General features: G+C 44.0%; 1 protein-coding gene across 3 annotated transcripts in view; it reads left to right on the top strand.

The window, feature by feature from the left end:
• LOC134091841 (synaptotagmin-2) overlaps window positions 1-26,732 on the top strand; it is a 57,113-nt gene that overhangs the window by 15,896 nt on the left and 14,485 nt on the right. Inside the window, exon 1 of one of the 3 annotated variants that reach the window (XM_062544527.1) lies at window positions 16,689-16,755. The exons of the other annotated variants lie outside the window; for them this stretch is intronic. The gene's annotated coding sequence lies outside the window, so the exon portion shown is untranslated. Of the gene's footprint in view, window positions 1-16,688; window positions 16,756-26,732 lie in introns of those variants that run through there. 3 annotated transcript variants of the gene reach the window in all.

Raw genomic sequence — 26,732 nt, 5'->3', positions numbered from 1 at the left:
AAACACACACACACACACGCGCAAACAAACACACACACCGAGAGACAAACACACATACAGATACACACACAGAGATACAGACACACACAGATGCACAGACACACACACACACACACACACACAAACAAACTCATATACTTGGGCCCTGGCCCTGATGCCCCTGCCTCTGACGTGACATACCATATCTAGCCTCTGGCTCGATGAAATCTGACACCACACTCAGTGCCAATTTTACAGTGCAAAACCTCATCATACTTAAGAAAGTGATAAATCATCTGCACTGCCTGCTGTTAGATTTTACATGTCGTGGGTCTATTCAGTACTTTCAGTTTTGAATCCATAATCATACCTTAAAATATAACGCTATTCATCTTATCCCTAATCGCAATCGTACCTGATATTATATTAATCGTATAAACCTCAATCTCGTCACTACATTAAGTGTTAATTAAGTACTAAGTACACAATTACACCATTGTCACCAACTTAGTTATATGAACATCACCCTCATTCATTTAATGTTATTCAAATGTTAGATGTTGCCTATAAATTCAATTTTAAGCACACACACACACCATTGATGCAAGTGTACTTGCAACAGCCACCATTTCCCAGGTCCCTGTTTTGGCAAAGGTCAGAGCCCTGGCCTTATCTGAAATACAACCTACAGTATATGACCATCAATCTCATCACTTAATTAACTGTTAATTAACTATTGAGTACACATCTACTTCATTCACACTAACTTATATGAACATTAATCTCATTCATTAAATGTCAATTAAATGTTACATTGCATTACATTTTAAAGGTTAATTAGACACTTAGTACACAGTTTGGCCGTAGCCACAGGGCCTTGTGTTAGTTGGTGTGGGGCTGGAGGCCTGGCGTGCTGCTGCTCCTTCAGCAGCCCACAGCATTGGATGTGACGGGGTGAGGCCTGCGTGTGATTAGGCCCGCTGACGCTGACGCCGTAACTTCTCACCGCCGATGATCTCCTCGAGCTCGACGCTCACGCGGGCCCCCGGTGCCGTCTTTCATTTCCGTGAGTGACATGAAATTATGGCCTGTCACACTCCATTTTGCTGCGTTTTGCGGCGTGTAAATATGCAGCATATTTTTAGTGCTCCGCGGACTGTGTGATGGCTGTTTGAAGGAAATTAGTTTTGTTTGCTCAGCTTGCATCCGAACAAATATCCAAGTATTTCCTCTTTTTTTCAGTTGAATATGTAGATAGATAGATAGATAGATAGATAGATAGATAAATACTTTGTTGATCCCCAAGGGGAAATTCAAGTTGGGTCATTGTAATCATATAGTAACACAGAATTCCTGTAAAATAGTGGATGTACAGCATAGGAAGGAATTTCTGAACTGGTATCAATATTGAAAATGACCTGTGGTGTATCGTTACTAGGCTTTGCGGTCAGACTATTGAACCACACTACATGCTGTTGAATGCTGAAGCAGAGCTATTAAAATGACCAAAGCCCTTTTAAAATAAATCTAGATTATTAAATACTCATAGGACTTCTTCATCATGGTTCATAAAATGGATCCTCTCCAACAGAATTCCCTCTGGCGAAAAGAATGATATAACATAGAAGCCATTTCTGTGCAACCATGTCTGCCATTTTAAAGATTGATGAGATTGAATTTCCATTCTATCGAAGTAGAGGGCTGTTAAAAATCCTGCTTATTACTCTAAAAAAAGGAATGGATGTGATTGTTTAGTTCAGTGTTGAACTAAGCCAGTTAACAAATATTGACTTTTGAAAAATGATGTCATTACAGGGGCATATATAGTGAAGGGGGGAAAAAACGTTTACGTATAGAATGTACATACCTTATTTTACTTCCAGGATGAAGCTGGTCATGTATCGATGATATTCAAGTAAGCTTAAGATACTTAAGTATGTTCCCTACAACAGAATATTTCTCCAGCACAGGTTGACTCTTAGAAAGGTCTCTGTGCTCTAATCAAACTCCCTTTTCTGATAGTGAATGTCAGTTCTGTCAGATGCTGATAAATGCTGCGCTCTAAGCCACCCAAGATAAACACCTTACTCTCATTTAAATGGAGAACCTCAGCCTCTAATTTTAAGACCAATTACTTTGAGTTTTAATACGCCTGTAATCCAATATCGGTTGCACCGAAACATAATTGAAAATAAAGACTAAGACATATTTCAATTTATGAAATATGAACTAATCTAATCCTATTCCAGTTGTAATCAGTCAGATCACACATTTTTTTTTTATTTTTATATTTTTATTTATTTTTATATTCCTCTGTCGTTACATGTGTTATTGAGTTTGGTCTTCAGTTTGTCCGACCTCCTGTTTACCTCAACTGGGAAAGGGGAAAGGGACACATGAGCCATGCTCACAAAGGGTTATAGACCTTGAATTTAACAATGGCCAGAGGGTGTCTGTGTTGTGTGTGTGTGTGTGTGTGTGTGTGTGTGTGTGTGTGTGTGTGTGTGTGTGTGTGTGTGTGTGTGTGTCTGTGTGTGTGTGTGTGTGTGTGTGTGTAGATGAACGTGTGAAGCCACAGTGTCCACAAAAAAGGTTGAAAAGAACTGAGGAGGCACAAAGAGCACAAAAGAAGAAAATAAATTGAAGAAAAGAGAAATGGGTCTGCAAAGCAAGGTGAGGAAGAGAGGGAGAGGTAGAGAGAGGGAGAGAAGGACATGAGATAGAGAGAGAAAGGCAAAGAGAAAAAGAGATAGCACAAACAAATGGGGGGATATTTGGAGAGAGACAGGAAGAGAGGAAGTGAAAAAGTAAAAAAAAAAGCAGAAAGGGAGAGAGAAAGAGAGAGAGAGAGAGATCTGTACTCCGTGCTACACTAAACCCCTGCATTGCAGTACTGCTGCTTACAGAAGCTAGAGGGGTGGGGGGGGGGGGGGCTGAGCACGAGAGAGAAAGAGACAGAAAGTGTGTGTGTGAGAGAGAAAGAGAGAAAGAGGGAGGGAGAGAGGAAAGGGAGAAGGTAGAGGCAGAGGTAGAGGAAAAGAGAGTCGTTAAAAAGCACCGACATTGTCATTGGTGTAGACTCTGGGGTGAAAATTGGCCTCAATAACATTTCAGGACAGTCCCATGCACTGCATCCTCTCTCTCTTGCTCTCTCTCTCTCTCTCTCTCTCTCTCTCTCTCTCTCTGGACAGTCCCAAACACCGGACAGCCTCAGGCTACGGAACTTCATCAGTGAACTCCCCATCAGTCCTCCTCCCCTCTCTCCCTCCTTTTCTTTCTCCCTCTCTACCCTTCTCTCTTTCTCCCTCTCTCTTCCCTCCCTCCCTTCTTTTCTCTCTCTCTCTACTTCCCTCTCTACCCTTCTCTCCTCCTCCCCTCTCTCCCCCCTTTTCTCTCTCTCTCTCTCTTTCTCCCTCTTTCCCCCTCTCCTCTCCTCCTTCTCATCCCCCTCTCTCTCTCTGTCGCAGTGGTCCTGTGTGACATGTCCCAGCGTTGGGGATGTTCGTCCATTAGCCGCAGCCCCAGGGGCCCGCCGGGCTGCCCCGTCTCTCTGATCCGTGCCGTCCACCCCACGGTCAGCGTGGTCAGCAGCACACGGTCGGGGGAGCGGAGCGGAGTGTCCAGCGAACGCCTCTCTTGTCAGCAGCCGTGCTGACCTTGCAGCACAGCTGTGTTTGTGTGGGAATGTGTGTGTTTGTGTGGGAATGTGTGTGTTTGTGTGGGAGTTCCCCGGGTCCCATGCAGCAAAGGCAAGGGACAGTAGCGTCCATCTTTAATCGTATACTGACCGAACCATACATACAACTAAGTTAAACCAAACACTTGAGAGCAGAGATTTGTTAAGAGATTGAGAGATTTTTCCTTTACGGCCTTGATATGGAATCTGTGACCTTGGTGATGCTAACGGTTGTGCTAGTTGGTCTCAGGAACCCAAATAACAATGTTGCCTGATGTTTAATGTGTCGTCTGTAGTCATGACGAAGCGTGGTGTGTGTTGTCAGTAGTCACTTGGTGCAGTGTTAGTGGTTACAATGAATTCAGAGATGAAGAGGAACGTGTGTTTAGCAGCTGTTCACACAGAGAAATGCCCATAGACTAACATGCTGGGTGATCCAACTTGGGTAATGGAGATCATTTTAGGTGTTGAAAATCTGCAACTCATGACTTTATGGGACTAAACAACACTTGTTTACCAATGTCTGCCAGTATTGTCTACTCAATTAGATTCTTAATTTTATGTCAGCAGTGTTGTGTGAACAGTGTAATTGCATTTCCAAAGATATATATCGTCTGATAATGAACCTTTCGGCAGAATGCTGTCTTATTTACCAACACGTTAACATATTTAGCCTCCCTCATCAATATGAATGTGACGAGAGGAGAGGAGAGGAGACTCAGAAGAAGTCCAAACGAGGCCTGAATTAAACATGGGTAAACATGCTCAATCATGAAGAGAGAGTCTGTAAATGAGGGCTGAATTAAACATGGAGAGACAAGCTGAGTCATGGACTTTACATGCGCCACTCAACTCAAATCTGCTGCGCAGCCACTCTGACAGTTTTGGAGTCTTCAGACAATCCTACACTGAAAAAACGACAGATTTCCGACTTATTTTCATTTATAATTGGTTGCAAGCAAATATCTGTACATCCAGATGTACAGTGTTGTAAGTGTTAAGTTTACTTAATGCTTACTGTACTGTATATCCAGATGTATAGTTTGTGTCTTTGCGGAAGAGATATAATCACCGAACAAGCCAAGCCCAACTGAAAGAACCTTCATTTCTACCCTCACAGCTGAGACCCTGAAGTGTTCCACTTGACCTTTAAAGCTTTACACACACACACACACACACACACCAAATCAAATCAGGCTTATTAGCCATGTATACTTCCGTATACAAGGAATTTGGTCTCTGCATTTATCCTATCCGTGAATTAGTGAACACACACAGCACACAGTGAACACACAGTAAGGTGAAGCACACACTAACCCGGAGCAGTGAGCTGCCTTCATACAGCGGCACTCGGGGAGTCGCACATGTCCCTCAACATCCCTGTTGCAACCCAGAAACAAAAACATCACCCAGACAGGTCACAGACAATAGCACAGACAAGTAGAGAGCGAAATGTCATGAAACCAGTTGAGGTAAAGTGGTGATTCATAAATGGCCATTACTTATATCAGAATGGGCTCTGTGTTTGGAGGGTCAACCCTGTTTAGAGACATAAGCCCTTTTCCGACTGAGAAACGTACAGAGAAACGTACAGAAATAGCGGGCTCAGGGGGATTTCGCTGTGTGAAAGGTAGACGTGTTTTGGTCCCAGGCAGCTGAAGCCGAGTTCAGAGGCGAGTTTTGGGAGGCGTTGCCTAGCAGCGCGTCACACGCAAAGCTGGGTGTGAACAATGACGTCTAACCATGTCTCGGAGAAAGATGTCTCTCGATCTCTGTCCTTGTTCTTTGCAGACAATGGGTCAAAATAGGCGAGAGTGCAATGATAAACACTCCCAGCTCCCAAGACGCCAGCATTTCAGGGCAGCAAGTGGGAACATTCCTTAAGATTTCATGATTTCTTAAAAACCTTCCTCTGGAAGCATTCATCTAAAAACCCATTAGCTTTCTTAAAAGGCTGTACACAGAACCGTTAAGTTCCTGGGGTCCCTTGAAAGCCGTTTGTACGTTTTTCACTGCCAATTGTATACTTTAAAAAGCCTTGATTATTTAAAAGCCCCTACATTTCTTGCCAAACCTTTAACAAATGTAACAGCTATCAGATTCCCTTCAAAACTAAGAAAACTCTCCCGACTATAAGCCGCGGCTTATACATTGATTTTGCAAAAATTTCATCAGCTTTGAGGTTACAGTAATACATGGGCACAGTTAATATGGTATTAATATGGTTTCTTTTAACCCTCTATGGGACTTATTAAGAATATCAATGAAAAAAATTCAAACACCTTTGATTTTAAGTCTATTTAGGCCTAAAAAATAATTCCCGGGCTCACTTTCTGAAATTGACCTTTGACCTTTATTTTGGGGTACCGTCATTTATAAATGACTATGTCCCATTTAGGTATATAATTTTTCACGATTTGTCAATGTAAAAACCAATTCATTAACGATAAATTGATTAATTATTCATGGACATATTTAATTGGAAATCACTTGATTAATTTAATTTCAGGATCTTTCTGACCAAACAAAAATGCAAAAGAAATTGTCTGTGCACAATGGATTTTGAGTATATACCATGTTGATTCAAGTCATAAAACGTCTCTTCACTGTGTGTTAGATGGGTCCCTTGTTGCTTTTCATATCGCTGGTGAAACTCAACCAGACATTTATTTTGTGGTGAAGCCCAGCCAGGTGAACATCACACTTACTGCACTTACTCATGTTTGGTCAGGGCAGTTGTCATTTTTGCATCAGCCTTGTTTTTCAGTGCACTAAGGCCAGTGGGCAGTGCAATCCTTCCTGATCTATACATATGGGAGTGACTCCCTCTTCCTTTTTTGATGCCAATGAAAGGCTCCATTCCATTCTCTATACAGTTCAGAGGAATACATTTACATCATTCTGCACAGAGTAAAGGTTTGTCTACAGTACAATGTGTATAAGAGACACGCAGGAGAACACCTGCCTAAGTAATAGGCTGGCAAATGCAACATTCCCTTTATGCGGTGGATAGACCATCTTCCAGATAGGGACTAGGTAATGGCCATGGATCCCTGATCCCTGATCCCTGATCAGCGACAACCAAAAGCCTATCCCTGGTTGAAAATTCTCCTCACTGCCTTACTTTTCACTCTCATCCTACCCATCCTCACTACCATTGTTCTCACTTTTGGTCATACCTGATGCTGTGTTCTACTCTTACAACTACATTGACCTCATTGGTTATTTCACTGTCCTTACTGCCCACAGGAATTGGCATAGCTTTTCTTTTCAACTTGACATAAGTCTTGGAAACACCCTAATAAACATGTGTAAATAGTCTGATGCTGCATCACAACAATAGAAAACTAGACTGAGTCATTATGGAAATTTCTATCCCTATCAGTTATACATGACATGAACTTGTTAAAGGTTTTAAAGAAAGATTTTTAGATATATTCATGTGAAATGATTAAAATAGTTAAAAAACAGTTTAGCCTAACTAGTTGTATTTCTTGTAGGGTGATTTTTAAATGTTTTATAGTTTAAAAATAGACTTGCCAGCATGCCACTCATGGGTGTGACTCAACGTGTGGTATTGTCTCCTTTACTTCCTTGTAGCAACACATTATGCAATAATATTGAATAATCTTTAATTTTATTGGTTGAAGGAGAAGTCATGCAAAGTATTTTTGGGATTATTTGATTGGTTAAGGATTTATATTATTCTGTCAAGCAGTTTTCCTTAGTGTCATTTATAAATTACGAAATCCCATAGAGGGTTTTAACTTGCATAAAACACTGCCCTGCGGCTTATACACAATGCGGCTTATATATGCGGGAAATTACTGTACTTTTACTGTAATACTGTATGTCCTACTAAGGAAGCACCCAGTCCAGCAGACCGAAAAGAGAAGGATGCTACAGCAGAAATGAGGACCCAGACCTGGACTCTCAAGAGTAGGGCCAGATGGGACACTAGATTGAGTTGCTATCTAGGCACTAGCTCTCATTTGAAATAATGTTCTCTGAAGGACATCACTCTGGAGAACAGACCTGAAGAAGCCCTTGATCTATCTCTATCTCTCTCTCTCTCTTACACACACACACACACACACACACACAGACACACACACACACACACACTCTCTGTCTCTCTTTCTCTCTCTCTCACACACACACACACACACACACACACACACACACACACACACACACACACACACACACACACACACACACACACACACACATTAACAACCCCCAAGTGCATACATTGATTGTAGCGCTAGCCTATGAGGTCATCAAGTCTGGTGTCCATGGGCTGAGTGGAAGGTTCTAGGTCTTCTGAGAGGGGGGGACTGAGAAGTGGGTCTTGGCTGAAGACAGACATCATGATGGTAGGTGACAAATGAACCAGAACAACTCTCCCAGTGGACCCAAGGCCCACGAAACAAATAGCAATTAGTGAGCATGAAAGTGAGGGATCTGACTGTTGAGAGGGGAATGGGCATTGAAGCACCAGGCCTTTTGATATGAGTCTGAAAATAACTCATCACTACATCACAACAGCCCTTCAGCATAACCACACACAGACAGACACACACACACACACACACACACACACACACACACACACACAAAGGCATTTTGATCAGGACCTGCCTTCACAACAGCAGGCTTTACGCAGGACTAACAGGCTCACTCTCTCGGGAAGAGAAGAACACTTCAGAATGACTTACCACATTTATTGAATTACTCGTATTTCATGAGATTGGTTTCAGTGTCTCATTAATGACCACAAGCTTAAGAATGGCCCATCAGATCCATTGAACTTTGTTTTTATTTACCTCATAAGTAAACAATACATTTTAAATCAATTAAACTCTCTCTAAAGGGCTGTGTATGTTTTCGAATGTAATCACTTCTTGCCAGAGTGTTTGTTTAATGAGCTATCCTGTCTGGAATAAATGCTGGCCTGTAGTATCCCTAAATGTGCTCAAAATCCCTCATTATTCCTCAAAACACAGACATTGAAATATGCCAGTGTGAGCCAACCCCATCCAAAATGGCTGACAGCAGGGAATAATCCAGAAAGAGTCCCAGCAGGCCTCTTGGTTTAACTGTGCTCACGGATTAATCACTGTCCTCTCCTGTAGCAGACGCATAGATCTCTCAGGGGGAGAAAGGCTCGGTAGACATTTTGTTGGTTTAATAAATCAGGTGGAGATCAATGAGACTGGCCTTCAGGCAGCCTGACCGGACCAGCGTTGTGACGGAGTGACTACTGACTGGACCGGGCAGACTGTGGTCAGGACAAACACGCAGCGGGACTAGAGTACACAGGACAGAGGCGGGCACAGAGAGGAGTGGATCAAGTGACGGACAGACAGGAGGTCCAATTACAGATGACATGGCTGATCAGATAGGAAGTAAATGTGCCCAGTCTGTTGATTCACTGTGACAAATGCAGACATACGCACAAACACTCTCACGCTCTTCTTTTCTTGTACACACACTCACACACATACACACACACACACAATCATGGATATACACACACACACATAAACACATGCATACACATACACACACACACACACACCATCCCTCAGCCTGCCACCCCACTTGCAGGGAGAGACATATCATTGATAAAAACAGAAAAATACGACATATTTCCTGCTGCTGGCTAAAATTAAAAAAGATTCCAGTCGTTATTAGGTTAATGAGATGGATGGATGAGTTAGAAGCCGAATTCCTGCAGCCTATATGGGTCAAGCACTGGAGAGGATGTGGGTGATGCTATTGCAGAGGTAGCTCAGAACACCGAACACTCACAGCAAGCTGCTCAATGGATTTAGAATAGATTATGTTGATCCACAATTTCCTCATCAACAACATTTAGTCTAATAAAAACTAATGAACTGCAGTTATTTTCTTTCTTCTCTCTAAAGTGTGCTACATGAGTCAATATCTGAGACATCTACTACTGCAGTCTTACAGAGAGACTGATACACATATCAGGTCAAGGGCCTCTCAGCAGAGAAGTGTGTATCGAGGACTGAGAGGCCTGAAGGTTTAAGTGTGGAGTGCTGATCTTAAAAGTCAGCTTTCTTCTTTAATTAGGCACCCTCTCTTGTCTGGCTGCCTATCACCATACTAAGCTGAATCTTTTAAGATTGAACATTAGCCACACTGGCCACTCTCAATATCTCAGATTTTTCTTTTAGCCCAAAGATCCAACAAACTCTAAATGTAAAATCTTACTCCTATTTCTACATTGTGGTTAGAGGATGGCCGGGGGGGAAATGAGACACTAGAATCTATCTGACTCGTCTACAATTTGGTTGTGCACCTACCTCTATTCACTAATATGAAAACAAATATCACAGAATGGTAGATAATTTCATTCTGGAATTCTCACCCCTTTTGGCCCGCCGGCTACCGCTAACTTCCCGCAGTGCCATCCTTACCAACGGCATCAGAGGCACAAGAAGATGGTCACCCAGTTGCACAGCCCAGACTGGCGCATCAAGAGCAAGCATCCGATGGGGCAGTTATTCGGCCTGAGATTTCCCAACTGCGATTATCAGGAGTTTGCAAATGATTCCTCCCCTTCCGCTATGTAGCCACAATGGCGTCTGTTGAAGGTGAAGAGTGTCCACCATTCCACACTCAGCTTTTTCCCCGTAATAAGTGCACCATCCGGGGACTAGCAGGGCACTTCGCATCGTCAGAATTTTCAGTGTGAATTCACTCATGCACTCAAATTAGGTATTGTAAGTGTTCCATCTGAGGCAACCACTGTCTGCCAACAATATACGGTCATTTCCACTCAGTTCAGTTAAATTTGGTTCATTCGCATTGATCCATTTGAAACCTGTGAGTTAATCCAACTTAACGTTGGAACATTTGTCCAATTGTACTATCATTTAACAATGATATCCATTACAATAAAGAAAACAAACAGCTCTTGTTTTGCCTAAACTCAGTTGTGCAGCTATGACCTGAGCGGCAGATGGCTGAGGAACGGATCCAGCCATAATTCACTGCATCCGCCTCAGAAGTGGGCCGGAGACAGGTGTGTCCTCTGAGACATGCACACTTCAAACACCGGGCATCCATGCTCTGCCTCGCTAATCATCTGAGCCTGTGGTGTAGTCTAGTTAGCTGTAGTGGGTATACTGTGGTGTAGTCTAGTTAGCTGTAGTGGGTATACTGTGGTGTAGTTTAGTTAGCTCTAGTGGGTATACTGTGATCAACTCCAAATGTTAATACATATTCTTGCCTATTTTAAGTGGGTATACTGTGATAGTGAAGCTTTTTAAGTGGGTACACTGCATAGTCCTGTGTATCACATGACTGCATATCACGTAGACTGAGCCTAAACCTGTGACTGTGGCCTCCCTGGATCCAAATACTTCTGCTCAGGCATGCTCATGAGGACAGACAAGCGAATAATTTCAAAAATGAACAGATTCATGAACAAACAAAAAAGGAAGGAGATAATTCTGGCTTCTGCTAATTACTCAGCAGGACCTCATCTGTAACGCTTCAGCCAAAAGCTTTCAGACACTCTTGCTTATTCAGTTTTCTGGCAGAGCCCTGATTGGCTGGCTGGACTAAACAAGCTTTGATTGACAGGACCCATCTGCTTAGAGTACCACCCACTGAACCACAGAGGACCGTCGGTGTGGCAGTGAGCCATGTAAGCAGCCTACACTTCCTGCCTGTCCACACACACACACACACACACACACACACACTCTCACTCACATACACACAAATGTACTGTACACCAACATATACACACACAAACACAAAAACAAACGAACAAGCACAGACACACACTCTTGCAGTTTTTCGACAACAGATTGCAGAGAGGCTGCCAGGCTCAGAGAAAATGTTATCCGCAGTGTTTCTCAGGCCAAAGATACACACACACACACACACAGAGACACACACAGACACACACACTCACTAGGGGAAAAGAGACTGCGGGCAGCCTTTTTGTGTTCATCCATGCGCTGCCTCAGCCAGGTCTAGGGTACAGGAGGGAGCTTCTTCAATTTAGAGATCATGGCCGGCCCTGAGTGAATTAGCCTCAATCTCCAGCCTCATGCTGATGTGCTTTTGAGACTGCAATGTAATTCTGAGTAGAGAGACGGTCGGAACACAATACATCTCATCTTCCTTCTTTCCTGTTCCTCCTCAGAACAGCTGCTCTGTCCAGTTTCTGCACTCCAGTTGCAAGGGTCCAGGTTACAGTAAGGTGACCAGATGTCCGAGACCAAAACCGGGGACATAATCCTAGAAATGTGGAAAAAATGGGGGCATTTTCAATTTGATTATCAATCTTATTGAAATACATATTCATCTTCAAAAATCGGGGATATATAGTAGTTTTTCTGTATTTTCAAAACAGGGACTGTCCCCTGAAACCAGGGACAGACGTCTGGTCACCCTAGTCCAATTGAATGCTGACAACAACAGGTTTTTCCAAACACCATTGCCCTCAATTGACAGGCCTAGGGATGCAACGGTACAGTTTTGCCACGGTTCGGTTTGTATCACGGTTTTTGGGCCACGGTAACGGTTCGGTTTCAATATATCAATATTATCTTGGCTCTAGCATACAGGAGGCTATATTTGCCTTTTCTATTTCAAATCAACAATGTGCTTCTACTTACACTTGCAGAGAAAATATTAAATGCATAGCCTGACACAGATGAAGCAGAATCACAAAAATGTATTAAAAGAAAAGAACACCATCATTGCCTTCTGTCATAAACAGGCAATGTTATCCATAGTGCAGTGCAGCATAAAGTAATGTGTAGTTATTTATTTAATAAACTCACTGTTCTTCACACATTTAAAGAAAATACTTAACTGTTATACACCCTCAAAAAAGTAGTGAACAATTCTGAAAATCTTCTCAAAATAATTGGTGAGGTAGTATTATGTGTAGTTTCAAATGGATATTTGATTTGGGAGTGCCTGCCCTGTCCTCTTTTATGAACGTAAACAATGTAAACATAGACAAAAGTGCAGTGCAGCATTAAAAATATTAGAACAATGAAATGAACATTATTGCAACCTGTTGTCGGGGGGCAATATTCCGAGAAGAAAGTGGCAAATTTGCCACTTCACAAAGTGTCTGTTTCCCCTGTGTCTCCTGTCGTGTGTGTGTGTGTGTGTGTGCGTGTGTGTGCGAGAGAGTTGTGTGATTGACGAGTGGACGAGCGATTGACTGATTTAGCAGTGAGTTTATTGTTTTTCGAGTGGACACCTCCCGCTGCCCGTAGCCTAGCATGTACAACGTCAGGAAAATAAATGACCCGAGCTTGGGATGACATGTCAGCATCTCCTATAACCTCCCATCCCTACAATATTTTCCAGTAAACTATCAAAAAGAGAATACACTCAGCTGTGTCGGCGTCACGCTTTCTTAGGCTACTCTAGCGAGCAATCAACGCAGGGCAGAAACCACCGGTTATACTGTTACACACAGACTTTATAATGTGGCAAATTTTCGACCTTCTAAAGTGGCAAATTTGCGTCTTTACAAAGTATATATACGTGGCCCTAATACGCCGTCGTATTCGTTATGTCTTTGGGAATTATAGGAATATTGTTGTCGAAAGGCTGCAGCAATGGATGGTTGGGTTTTCGGTGGCAAACTAACTCTCCGTGCTGCTCCACTTAAGGTTACAGCCGGATGATGAAGGCGCAAGTGGGCCGACATGTTGGATGTGTTACCTTTATTAGGTGATCGGTGTGAAGCAGTGCTTGCAATGCACACTGTGCTTTGTTTACTGACGGTCTTTTTGCCTTGTTCGTGGGCTACTTCAAATGTCACCATGATCATGCAGCCGCCGGTGAAGTTTGTTTCTTCTCACATGACTCCTTCATTTGCATTTCAACGCTCTTATTGGCTCTTGGGAAATTCAGTAAAATTCTGATTGGTTGTTGCAAGGTTGACGAGAGGCAAGCTGAACAGTCAGAGAAAACGCATCCCCCGGGTCCTAAGCACTCCTCACTATCGCTCCCAGGCTACGCGCGCGCAATAACCTTGTATTAAATAAAAAGTTTAATTTCGCGTATACCGAAATATTGCGGTTTAGGTGAGTCTATTGAACCGAACAGGCCAAACCGAACGGTTCAATAAATTATTGAAAACCGTTGCATCCCGTCACAGGCCCATTATGGAGTTTGTCTGGAGGTTCAGTTCCCCTTAGGCTGCCCAGATGGAGGCTTAGACAAACCAAGCCGGATCCAGGCCGAATCAATGCCGGAGCTGGGCCAGAATCACCCACTGCTTTGATGCCGGAAGTATTTACTTCCTTTAGAGTGGGAAATTGTTTTCAGGACCCAATTTTGGATGGTACAGAAACAACAGAATTGGCACAATGTTTTGGGGATTGGCAATTAACGTCATAAATGCAAAGTGACTCATGAAAGCACAACTAACGAAGCTTTGCATTAGTTGATAATTGTCTGAATATTTAACAGGGCTGTCTAAATCACACACACAGAGAGAGCAATCATCTAAACCTGACAAACAAAATAGCTGACTCCCAACAGCTTTTAGTCTGCTTCAAAGTTGCTGCCTGGTGCGTTTGGTGATATATCTGACAACATCATGCTGCGAAGGAAGTTCATTCGGAATAGCTTTGCAGGGTAGCTTCTGTAGTTAATGGGAGTAACAGCTGTGATAAAATATTTCCTTTACATGACTCTATCCCGACTATGTTCAGCTAGCCACCTATTACCTGCATATTGCTGATTTGCATAATTACATCATCAATCCATTTTGCTGATGCTTTTGTCCAAAACGACTTCGTTGAGGAACACGCTTATGTTGTGTGAGCACCATTTTGAGAATTTTTAGTGCGAATAGGAAGCTGAGGTGGTAGATCTGCTGTTGCGTTACATTCACTTATAGTGCTTTGATAGCAATCCTGGTGTCTGGGACGAGAAGCCCCGAGTCTTTACCATTAATGTTCATTGGGCTAATGAAGGAAATCGGATCCTGAGATCAGTATAAAAGGATATTAAGAGGATAGAGAGCTCTGTTACCACCCATATAACGCAGGTATGAAAACGGTTGGTGTGCTATCTCGGCTAGATGTTTCTCATTTACAAATACCAAGACTATGTACAGTGTAAGTGCTATGTGTTTTTTTGTTGTTGTTGTTGTTGTTTTTTGAGCACACACACTCTACATTGCAGCACTGAACGGGTCCCGGTGGTGTGTTTTACATAACCGTGGAGCCTTGCGTCTTTTTTGCATCATCTTTAATGAGTAATCTGGCCTGTCTGAGACACTCCTCGCAGAACATACTGTCCTGGTTCCTGCTTCCTGTTTCCGCCGTATGGTTTCCAGAGGCAGCGAGACATAAATAAATAACGCGCGCCTCGTTTTAGAGCGCCCAGTCTCTCGTCTCGTGAGGGGCCCGGCCGCCAGAGCAGCCGCTCCAGCTGAACCCTGTTCACGCACTGCTGCCTGCCCCGCTCCCCCGACCCTCCCCCCCCCCCCCCCCCCTTCGTATTTACGCCACTTATTTAGTCTCGCTTCTGTTTAGTGTTGTTTTATTTTTCATTTCACAGTGTTATTGTATTGTTATTGTATGTGGTTATGGGGTGTGTTCACTATACACATGCTGTAGGGCAGTATACCAGTAGAATGTACAATGCTATAACTGAGTAGCCAGCATACATTGGTCTGAAGCTGTATCTGAACCTAGATCTGAATTACAGAATTACAGAGTGAATTACATCTCATTCACTCAAGTCCACTCTTGTCCATGTTGACTCTGTGGGTGACTCTACCTACTGCAGACACTTTGATTCTTTGAGTCTAGATCAGGCTGTGCCCAAAAGCTCTTCTCAAAGTCTGCACTTTGGCACTTCATTGTTATCATACTTTATATGAGGTTCTTTGTCTTTGAACAATATTTCTGACGGCAGAACATAACTTTCATCACTGATTTGTTTTTCCCCCACTGACTTTTTTTATGGCCAGCCATTCACATTCTATCTTTATTGAGGGATAACAATAATAATAATAATAATAATAATAATAATAATAATGATAGCCAGGCTAAGGCTGGCCCTGATGTGGCCCAGATCCGTCTCCCAAGCACGGTGATGGAGGAGAGCTGCACAGCGTCTCAGGTATCCATGGAGCAGAGGCAGAACAGAGCTGCTCTGAGCCACAGTTTGAGGCCTCCATACAAGACGCTTCAGTGTGAGATACCAATGGAAAAGGTATCACACACACACACACACACAGAAACACACACACACACACACACACTCACGTACGCAAGCCCACACACACACAAGCGCACACACGTACACACTCTCATACACACACACACACACACACACATGCACACACACACTCACATACGCAAGCACACACAGACACACAATCGCACACACACATAGACTTTAGTGAGCTCCCCGGAGTAAGGCTTTTGCATATTGATCGTTAGAGATGGTCTTCCAATATCAGTCCTTGGTGCAGCTCACTGCATGGAGGTGTGTGTGTGTGAACAGCATCACAAATGAGAGGAGAATAGAGGGAGCAAGTTGCAGGGGAAGAAAGATGAGAGAGAGGGATACAAAGAAAGAGGGAAAGAGAGAGGTAATGACTATAAGAGGCAAACGGAGAGATCTGGGAGAGGAGTGTATGGATATACATTAGGAGAGTGGTGGAGAAACAGAAGGAGAGAGAGGGAGAGAGAGAAAAGACAATTAGAGAGAGTGAGAGAGAAAGGTAGAAAAAGAGAGAGAGAGAGCTGGGGCCGGGTGAATGAGCAGTGGAATGGGAGTGAGTGAGTGAGTGAGGGAGAGAGAGGGTGTGTGTGTGTATGTACGTGAGTGCAGTGTGTGTGTGTGAGCACTAGCGAGAGAGCTCTGCTGCAGTGGAGGTGAGTGTGTGAGGGGGGACTGCAGCTCCGCTCTGCTCTGCGCTCTCAGGGATGTTGCCACGGCGCTGAGAACTTCACCTTGGCGAGGCACAGCATTGCATGGGTCCCTACGCGCCCCTTCTACCCGCCTGGTAAGACTGCGCAGCGTTGCATGGGTCCCCCCGCGCCCCTTCTACCCGCCTGGTAAGACTGCTCTCGCCATCTAACATATCAGCACTCGCTTCTGGGCACCGGACTAATCAGGATGTTTTTACACACTAGACGCAAGTCGTTGTTAAAATGGTGAATTTGTCTTCACCTTGGTCTGGTGAGGGTAGTGACTTCAGGCAAAGTAGCACTGGCGGTTGCTGGATACTTTTGGGAATAGTCTTCGTCGTTGTTGATCGTTGTTTCACATATTTGAATGTCAGCGCGGATACCAGTTATTCTTAATAACGTGGTTATGAGATTATGGCGAAGATGGATGCTAAATCAGAATTTTCTCTCAGCTCTGCTTTGAGTATGCGTATGTGAGTCCTTTTCACCCTGAAAGTAGCGCGACCCTGCGCCAATGTTTTCTCTTTTTTTTCCCTCTTTCACTTTCCCTCTTTCGTTCTTTTTTTTTTTCGGTGAGATTCCATTTGCCTGCTGGGCCTCGAGGGGCCAGCTCTTTTGTCAGGTCCATAAAAGGTCTCCTCACTCCAGCGACCCTGCGAGACGCGACAGAAATAGACCCAGAATCCAATTCACTGCTGCTCTGACCCACCTGGGCCCCCGTCCTGCCTCCCATCCTCCCGTCCTGCCCCTACCGTCGCCCGCCCGCCCGCCTCCTCCTGCCTGCCTGAGCGTCTGTCTCTTTCCTCTCCATCAGAAGCCTGACTCAGACGCCAGGAACACTTTACCAGCAACCCAACTCATAAGAATATATATACAGCGTACTTATACAGCAGTCAGGTCGAGTGGAATGATTTACTCTTTTCCGATTGGACAAGAGGCATTCCATCAGTGGAGATGTCCTGACACAACTCCACTCTCATAAGTGCCATGTTGCCTAAATAGTTAACTGTGTCAGCGTCTTGTCATAACATAGCCATATGCTGTCATACGTAGTTTGAACAGTGTCGTGTTGCTGTAATTGGTAAATGACTGTATGACGTTAAGAGAGCTTAACAAAATGTGACATTAAGCAATTGTGGCATATGAAGTTGAGAGAGCTGACATGTAGATGATGGGATAACAGTAACATGATATTGTCAAATCCTTATACTGCAGCCGTCATGATGTGCATGACATATGCCATAACACGTTTATTACATGGTTATATGGTTGAATAAGATCATCATGTCTTAAAATCATATAACAGGAGAGTGAGTTTGGCCAAAAAAGAGACATTGGTTCAGTGTTCATTTTGGGGCAGAGATTTTGGGAGTGAGCGAGACAGAGGACAGGGGATACTGCTCATCAATATTGATGGGAGGCCGTCATCGAGCAATAAGGCTGACAATCCATCTCCATGACAGCACCACTCTCGGCTCCTCTGGGGAGAGATGGAGGAGGAGGAGGAGGGGGGGGGGGTATCATGGAGGGGTTGGGGGTGTGTGAGGGGGGAGAGTATCATGGAGGGGGTGGGTGTGTGTGTGTGTGTTGGGGGGGGGGAGGGGGGCACGGGGCAGGTAGTGGAGACGCTTGATGCATGAGGGAATGGAGGAACAAGCTCCGCTAATGACTTCAGCTGGCTCCCCCGTTTCGTTGCCATTATTTCCCACAGAAGTGTGGGTGGGAATGTGTGTGTCTGCGCATTTCCCACTGAAGTGTGGGTGGGAATGTGTGTGTCTGCGCATTTCCCACAGAAGTGTGGGTGGGAATGTGTGTGTCTGCGCTACCCTGCCGCAGACAAATGTGTAGGACTTTCTCCGACAGACAGACGCGCTGAATGGCTTTTGGAGTTCATAGATGGAGGGTGAATGAAAGGGTGAAGTGCTGTAACATGGTTAGGATGTCTGAGGTACAGTATATCTGGGCATCTTGCGGCAGCACATTTGATGACTATCTGCCTGATCTTATCCTATCCTGAGAGCTACACTAAGCTCCCTGCCTGTGTGTTGTGCGTTGACGGTACGCTCAGTGCTGCCTCATTTCCGATACTGGAAATCTTGCTGATAACGGGCCTATCCGTCTGTATCTCCAAATCCTGCAAAATAGAATGGAACGGATTAATATTAATTTGTGAGTAAGCCAGATTTAAAAAAAAAAAAAAAAAATCTGTTTTTCCAAGATTTGGATTTCACCTCTTGAACACCAAGATGTTCTATAGCGCTATTTGCCCTATGAGTATAAATAAAGAATAATAATAATAATAACTCAACTCTCCCCATGCATACTGCGTTGGCTCCCACCTCTTCCCATAAATACCTGATAATTGCCCCTCCGAATGACTGTGGCATCTGGACTCCCGGCTGGGACCTGGCCTGCATGCGTCCAGGATCCGGCTGTGTCCTGCGTCCGCCTCATCTGCGGTCTGTGGGGACGTCATGCGGCGTGTAAGACAAATGGAGTGAAATGAGGGCCTAAATGAATTTGACGGCGCCGAGCCCCAGACACATGTAATGGAGGTTAAGCTCCGTGTGTAAGACACTCATGTTGCCCAATTCGGCCCAATTGTCTGGCTTGCTCATTCAAGCTGGTGTCTCGAAATTGCCTGTCTGCTAAACTGAGATGGATGGTTTCTCTGGTGGAGGCTGGTGTGTGTGTGTGTGTGTGTGTGTGTGTGTGTGTGTGTGTGTGTGTGTGTGTGTGTGTGTGTGTCGGGGGGAGCCCACTGCTATAATCACCCCCCCCCCCCAGCAACCCACCACCTCCGCCAAACACACTCCACCACAGCCCAAAGAATGAGAGGGTGAGGTGGTACAGCAGCCTTCATTTTAGAAGAGCTCTCTGTGGGCTTGGTTTGTGTGTTCAATCTGTTTGTATCTTAATCGTACTATACTATACTACACTATACTATACTCATGGATAAACAGTCATCCAAACACCAGCTAACTCTGTCCCTGACCTGGCCCTGATATGGTCCTGACATGGCTCTGATATAGCCCTAATTTGGTCCTTATATGGCCCTGACCTAACCCTGATATGGTTCTCATTTGGTCCTGATATGGTCCTGATCTGGCCCTGATATGGTCCTGATTTGGTCCTGATCTGGCCCTGATATAGCCCAGCAAGTCATTGGTATAATGCAATGTGTGAGCAAAAACTGATGTATGTGTATGGCTCTGATCACGAGTGCCTGAGTAACTGTGTCATGCTATAAGAGGGAGTGATGACAGACAGTGTGTTTTTTTCCGGCCAGTTGTATCAGCTGATTTACAGTAACCGATTCCCCCCCACCCCCCCACACTCCCCAAATCTGTCAATCAATCTCGAAACCATGACAGGACTTCTGTCATGGAAATATGTGGTGATAGAAGCGTCTCCATGGCTCCCGTCGTCATGATTGCTGTCATGGTAACTCTTGTTGGCAGGGGTGTTTGGGTCACTCCTGTCACATTCCCTGGCTGAGCTCATGTCGATCTCTCAGTCTCTCAGTGTGATGGCCTCTGTGACGGCCCAGGGAACAAGATGACAAACAAGCCATCGGCAACAAATCTATTACACCTCCAACTCTCGCACTGAAATCTATTGCTTTGAAATGGCTCACTCACTCACACTCACACACACACACACACTTACACACACACATGCCCACTGCACTGGTATTGATCTGTGCTTGTTTGAGGTGCGTGCGTGTGTGCGTGTGTGTGTGTGTGTGTGTGTGTTTGCGCAGCAGGGAGCTGTTCATTTTGGGCTGAGGCTCTGGGATACATCTCTTTTGAAGCTCACTCCATGGCAGTCTGATACCTTTTTAAGTAGGCCTGCTTCTGGTCCAGTGTTATTATCTTTAAAATACTGGATTTTCAGGCTACCCTCCAAAACACTAAGCACAGAATTATAGTCATTTCAATACGAGTTCAGTCTATTGTGTTGGATTCTGTTCCACTGTATTTGAAGTTATTGGGACATTGATTTAAATTCAGTTATCAAATAGTATTTTTTGTAAAGTTATTGATTGTGTACACGATTTTACCTCATTTCTCAGCTTTTAATATCGCTCAATATCACATTTCACTTCCATTATGTTCAGTGATATTTCATTCACAGTTAGGCTTCACAGCGGCACATCTCAGCTCCACTGAAGTCAGGGATTGCTCCCATTCAGGTTTCATTGATGCACTTGTGCAAGTTTGGCTGAGGTCCTTAAAAGTGCTGAGATTAATTAGTGAGGTGTGAGGGCCCACCAGAGACCTTCCTCTCATCTGCTGACGTCCTCTCCAGAGGCGGCCACTGTGTGTGTGTGTGTGTGTGTGTGTCTGACGTCCTCTCCAGAGGCGGCCCTGCCAGGCAGGAAACGCACACACACACACGCTTCGCTCAGGTTCAGCGCTGTCTTACTTTCAATTCACACTTACAGGTGGTGACTCAATCAATGGCTGTTTCATTAAAATGTCTTTTCCACGGTCTCAGCAGACTCTTGCACAGGGAGAGGCGTGTGGATTTGTTTCAGCAGCAAAATCATGTCTAAGGTGCAGCAGTTTCTAATTAAGCCTCACTATTTGTCTTAGGACGCGTTGTACAAGCTCAGGGGTTTGTCTCTTTGGTCTCTTGCCACTTACTGTTGTCAGGAAAGGAACAGTGCGCTAATTGTCATAAGAGCTCAATTTTAAGGAGTTGTTCTAGTTTTACAAGTTCCAGTGGATGTTTTTTGGTGCCTTTTGAATCACACAGTTGTACATAACAGAAGGCGGTAAAATGCTGCTGACAAATTGTGTTGGAATGGAAATCAAATGCGATCGCGCCACGGACCTGCTACAGCATCCACACATGCCCTTTGTGCAACTGGTGTTTTCTTGCTCTAACTGCGGTACAAACAGGCCCTACAAATCCAATCATCAACACTGCAGTCTACGCTAACCCGGCAGAGAGGCTTAGAGGCATACAAACAAACCGAGCGCTCCAGAGAAGCCTGAACACACAACTAGTCCTGCTGAATGGCAATCATCTGGGCAGAGAAGAGCACCGCACTGAGCCCTGGGCTACTGCAGAGACGGCCAGAGCCAACACTACAACCATATCGCAAGAGCACGGACTCACAGCCACATCTGGCCCTGGACTGGCCCTGGTCTGGCATGGCTTTGGCAGAATAAACTAGATGTCATCTATCCAGAAGGAGCAGAGAGGGCATCTAGCATAATGATGCTACTGCCAGACAAGACAGCCTGACCCAACACCAAACCCACAGTCAAGGTCACAACTGCGCAAACTCTGGCCTGGGTTTGGTGTTGGTCTAACTGTGGCATGAATCTGGCACACTTGGCCGAACGTCAGCTAGCCAGGCCAAGAGAGGGCAGCCAGCATATAGCAGCACGGTGCTTCTACCAGACGGCCAACACTCGACCCAAACCGACACATCTTACAGTGGCAGCCCTGACAATGAAACAGATCTGTCGTGGACGTTTCCCAGGTCACAGAGTTAGCTGGTGAGCCAGCTATTCAGAGCGACCCCAGTAGAGTGGAGCGGGCAGAGAAGAGCCGATGTCCAGCACAACAGCCAGTGATACAGTACAAGGCTGTCAGAACTGACACAAACACAAAGACCACGATGCTACAGGCTCTGGGATGGCTACAACTGACACTGGAGAGGATTTGGCATGACTGTGGTGCAGATCTGGCCTTAATGTGGCTCAGATGTGTCAGCATTAGCTAGGTCACCAAACACTGGGCAACTGCTGGACATCCATTACCTACAAGCCAACCCAGGGCCACGTTGCAGTAATGCCACAGACTGACAACTGTTGACTGACACCAATCTGGCGACAATCTGGCAGAGTTAGGCTTTACTCAGCCACAACAGCAGAGTTAGCCCTCATTCAGCCACAACAGCAGAGTTAGCCTTCACTCAGCCACAAGCAGAGTTAGCCTTCACTCAGCCACAAGCAGAGCCTGCTGCAGGAAAGCCCACACCAGCACAGCCAATGGCTAACTCTGTCTAATGGCCTGCTATGGCTGCAGTAGAGATACTGTATCTGTTATCCCAAGCACATATTCAATCAGGCTGCTCCTCTTCCTCATCAATAACAGTGTAAACGGACAGTACTTGAGTTGATGTTAGAGGTAATACAGTGGTGAGATAGTAGTATACTACAGGCAATTAGCTGCATGTTTTGCAAACTTTTGTATAGCCAATATATAATAACAATGAATAAATATGTAGTAAATATATATATATATATATATATATATATATAGTTTGTCCTATGGTCAATTCCGTATGGTCAAAATAGACATTATTTCTGTAGGAAGAGCACCCTAGGGACGGTTACAGAGTACAGTAGGCTAGAGGTTATTCCGTCATTATTTCCTGTGTTTTTCCCATGAGGGAGACTCTTTTGCCGGCGGAAGGCGAGGAGATAATTAATGAAGGCATGCAGGCAGGCACCTCTACTGCACGAGGCACAATAACCAACAAACAAACAGTCTGCCTAACTGAGTCTGTGACCGGGAATAAATACACCAGCCAGCAGCCTTTGTTGAACCTTTTGATATGCGGAGCACCTCTGCGGCATGTTGATCCAGCAGGGAACAAATCAAATATGCAACAATCACATGCTATTCCCGTGCTACAAACAAACAAAGCAGCCTAGGAGCTGACTCTGGTGCAGGTTTGGCCCAGGTCCAGTTCTGGCACTGACCCACAGTGTCTTGGGCTTAACCAGTTGAGTGGGCCCATAACACTGACCTGCCAGCAGGGCCATGCAGATGCTCAGGTATAGGAGGCCTGCTTGTAGCCCTGCTTCTCTGCTCAACCGTATTATCTAACAGAAAGCCACTTGTAATAGTCTTGCATAGACAAGAACAACACACACACCTGATATGATGCACCAGAAAATAAATATGATTGGAGACATGCCCTTGGACCAGTGGGGAAACTAGTTAAAGTAGATTGAAAGTAATTACGGTATGGTTTTTCGGTAACACTTTGTGGTAAGGGTACATGAATCATCATGAATTCATACATGAATTCATTCATGATTTATGCATTACTTCATGCCTTAATATCTCATGAATCATCAGGAGTCAACATGAGTTCACCATATGTCATTCATGACCTCATGCATGAACAACGCATCAACTAAAGCATGAAGTATGGTGGCTACATCATTATGAATTATGGTTTATTAAGCATGATCATGATGATTTATTTTTCTGTACATGAATCGTAATCAGGGCTCTAAATTAACTTTTTTCATCACCAGCCAACTTGGCTAGTAGATATTTTTTCTTACTAGCCAATCAGAAATTCAACTAGCCATTTTTTTTCTGACCAAAATTAGACCCCATAACATTACCACTCACACACCCCGAACCTCCCAACCACCGCCACATTCTTTTTTTTGTTCTCCACAACCCATTAAATATTGACCTATTAACATTTAACATTACTATTAACAATACAAAGAATTATTTAAATGATAATAATGAGAAAGTTATTTTGTTGTAGAAAATACATTTGTTAAGAAATACGGTTAATATGATGCTGTTTAATTCATTTATAAATGGTGCACTGTCACTTTAAGACTCTTACTGGCTCCACTCAGTGCCTGCTATGCCTGCACTCTTTACCTTTCAGTAGTGTAGGCCTACTGTTGTCTGCGTTTTTCTTTTACGTTTCTTATAAAGAGGAGATATCAGTTATCACAATGACAAGCCAGCAGGTGCTCTCTCTCCCTTTCATGCGCATTCAAACACGTTCCCAATTACGTTATGAGTAACGTTATTAGTAGCCTAACATAACGCAAATTAGATTTGCTGCAGAGACTTCAAAGAGTAGCCTATCATCTCTATGTAACATGCTGTTTTGATATTGACATTGTAAATGTAAACGTTCTCTAAGAAGAATGTAAAGCATTAGGCTACTTTATGTTAACCACAACATCGTTGCTGGGGAAAAATAGCGAACAGACAATGACAACCTAGTGCGTGGCCGGCCGGATTTATGATAAACTAATGCATGCTCGGCGGCCCGCATTGAAGTGAATCGGGGGCCGTAGTTTGGACACCCCTGATGGCAGTCCCGCTGCCTACAGGTGCAAAACTGAAAGTTTGTTGCGGCCCTCGGTGGGGTGCCGACAGCACCGTCATACCGTTCTAATTTTCAATTTTCTTCTATCACTCACCACCAGTCAAAGTGGCTAGTAAGGGTTTTTTTATACCCGCCAAAATGAATTTTTACCCGCATTTGGCGGGTTGGCGGGTGTTAATTTAGAGCCCTGATCGTAATGAATTCATGCATGTAAGCATTAGTTACTATGACTGTTGGGCTTAATTTGTACGAACTCTCTAAACACACTTTCTTAAAGTCTTTCTCTAAACACACGTCATTATTCACCACTTTAGTTGAGGGGCCACAAACATGATGAACTCATGAGTAACTAATACTTAGTTAATCTCCTAATATTTCAAGAAGGCTTACATGCATGAATTCATGATAAATTATATACAGAAAACTAAATCATCATGATCATGCTTAATAAACCATAATTCATAACGATGTAGCCACCATACTTAATGCTTTAGTTGATGTGTTGTTCATGCATGAGGTCATGAATGATATATGGTGAACTCATGTCAATTCCTGATGATTCATGAGATATTAAGGCATGAAGTAATGCATAAATCATGAATGAATTCATTTATGAATTCATGATGATTCATGTACCCTTACCGTAAAGTGTTACCAGTTTTTCACATACCGTAAAATAGATTTAAAGTAATTACGGAATGATTTTTCACATACCGTAATTTCGCAACTATTAGCTGTGGCTTATACATTGATTTGGCAAAACTTCTTCAGCTAGGTTAATTCACGGGGGTAGTTAATATGGTATTCATATGGTTATACACAATGCAGCCTATACACAGAAAATGACTGTAGATCTCCATTTCTTGAGGTCACTGAGTACTGTTGGTACAAAACAAAAACAAAACAATCGGTTGTACGTACCGAGCTCGATTTGCTACGACAGCGCTACGATCTGTGGCCGTGTACATGCGGGCTCTCCAATATGCCCCCAGAGTGTAGTGCTGTAGCTGCCTGGCTGCATTAGCTGCTGAGTGTAGCAACTCAAGCTATACTGTAGGTACAACCATTTGTTTTTGTTGTGTTTTGCACCGACAGTACCGGATTTCTCCCTTAAGTCTCAACCCAAACAGAAATATAAGAAGCCACATAATAAGCCATTTTCTTTTTCATTGAAATAGCCTGTTAGCAGGGCATGAATTCTTGAATTTCCCCTTGAGGATCAATAAAGTATCTATCTATCTATCTATCTATCTATCTATCTATCTATCTATCTATGAGCTCCAGTCTACGGCACCAGCATAGCCCAAAGACACAGCAGCACCACAAAGTCCTTACACTGACTCATTCCCATGAGTTTCTGCAAAGCAATTAACAAGCTGAGAGAAGTCTATTGGAAAGGGAGCGTTGATGAGAAGAGCTGATCAGGGAACCATATTCATGGAGAGAGTAGTGCAGCAGGTTGTTGACACTTTTCCTGTGTCTCGGATGACGGAATCTGGTGGAAGTGTCAGTGTCAGTTAAGCTATAACATAAGATAGTGCTTGCTGACGTCTGCTGATGATAGCTATTATCATAGGTATGTGGTTGTAACGATGATACATTGGCTGCCTTGGCTGTCCAAAATATCAGATTTGTCAACATACTTCCTGGCTCAGTGAACTTTCAGCAGAGACATGCTTAGACACTAATCAATAAGTAAGTAGAGAGATGGAGGGTGGGGAGAGAGAGAGAGAGAGAGAGAGAGAGAGAGAGAGAGAGAGAGAGAGAGAGAGGCCTTGCATTTATTTCTTATTTCTTCACTCTTTTTACTGTTTGATAACTCTGGCTCAGTGTGATAGTGTATGTGCACGCAGCAGGAGACTGAGGATATGCTCCTCTGCCTACCGCTCATGACTGACACTGTGACTAATTCCAAATTCCAATTTTCAGAGACATTATTCCTTAAAAAAAAAACAAGCAGTTTAGATATCAGGCGTTTTAGTTTTAGCATCCTTTAAGCCATAACGGC

This window comes from Sardina pilchardus, chromosome 9, assembly GCF_963854185.1.
Source record: "Sardina pilchardus chromosome 9, fSarPil1.1, whole genome shotgun sequence".
In the NCBI taxonomy this organism is placed as follows: Eukaryota; Metazoa; Chordata; class Actinopteri; order Clupeiformes; family Clupeidae; genus Sardina; species Sardina pilchardus.
This window is presented reverse-complemented; position numbering and strand designations above follow the sequence as displayed.